Source organism: Echinops telfairi, unplaced genomic scaffold (genome assembly GCF_000313985.2).
Source record: "Echinops telfairi isolate 266 unplaced genomic scaffold, ASM31398v2 ScPeMD7_7459;HRSCAF=8497, whole genome shotgun sequence".
Lineage (NCBI taxonomy): Eukaryota > Metazoa > Chordata > Mammalia > Afrosoricida > Tenrecidae > Echinops > Echinops telfairi.
In genome coordinates, this window is record NW_022111359.1 from 4,669,348 (window position 1) to 4,670,338 (window position 991).

Genomic DNA, 991 nt, shown 5'->3' on the forward strand with positions numbered 1-991 from the left:
GGCTGGCCCGCCGTTCACCGCCCCTCCTCCGCACCGCCCCTGTCCGCGGGCCGCCGAGCGCCACCAGCGCGGGGAACCCTGGAACTTGTAGTTCACGCTGCAGGTCGCCTGCCAGTTGCAGACGGCAGGGAACTACGACGCCCAGAAGTCCTCGCGGTCCCGCCCGCCCACCCGGACACTCCACCCCTTCCCCCTCCTTTGCAAAGCCCCCCTCCCTGTTTTTTCAGCCCCCTCCCCCCCACCCCCGATAGAGCTCAATCCTGGCCAACTCCAACGTATGCACGCAGCGCCAAATAGGCCCCCGGGGGGCGCGAACGCCCCCCGCACCCAGCTGCAAACTTAGCACGCGACGCGCCCCCCTGTCTCCCCACGCCGGCTCCCCTCACCCTCAATGCAGCTCCACTTCCCCTCCCCCGTCTCCCCGCGCGCCCCGAAAAGCCATGCACCGGGGTAGGGGGGGCTGACGCACAAGACCATGCACTTCGCCCCCGATCATCCCTCCCGGGCAGCGCCCCTTCCCCGCGCCCGAGATCCGAGGCACCTCCAGTCCGCGGGCAGCCAGCAGTCACCCCCTCCTCGGAAACTTGGGAACGGTCCCCGGATCTCCAGTCCGCAGAGGGCAGAGTGGTCGCAGCGCCCCCGGCCCGTCCCCGCCTGCACCCAATTCCCGAGGTTGCGCCGGGCGCCCACTTACCTCGCAGGGCCGGGCCGGGGCGCGCGGGGCCGGGGCCCGGGGTGGGGACTGGGCTCCGGGCCGCTGGCCTCCGGGGTCCGGGCGCTCGCTCGCTCGGCTTCCCCTCGCTCTGCGCCTCGCTCGCTCCGGCGGCGTCGTCACTGCCCCTACAGTAACCGTACAGTACAGCCAAAGCCCCGTATGATGCTCGCGACTCCCTTCCTGGTTTCTCCGAGGGCAAGAGGGGTCCTCCCTTGTCTTAAAGGTGCCGCAGCCACCGGCCCCCTCAGTTTCCTATTTGGCTATAAGGACAATCAA

The 991-nt window shown here is 70.2% G+C and overlaps 1 protein-coding gene across 1 annotated transcript in view; it reads right to left on the minus strand.

Annotated features, from left to right (window-relative positions):
* The window catches only part of ZBTB7A (zinc finger and BTB domain containing 7A), a gene marked incomplete at its 3' end in the record, with an annotated part of 15,630 nt that extends 14,734 nt beyond the window's left edge, over positions 1-896 (minus strand). The window contains exon 1 of the mRNA XM_004714373.4: positions 695-896. The remainder of the gene's footprint in view (positions 1-694) is intronic.
* Positions 897-991: the final 95 nt, after the last annotated feature.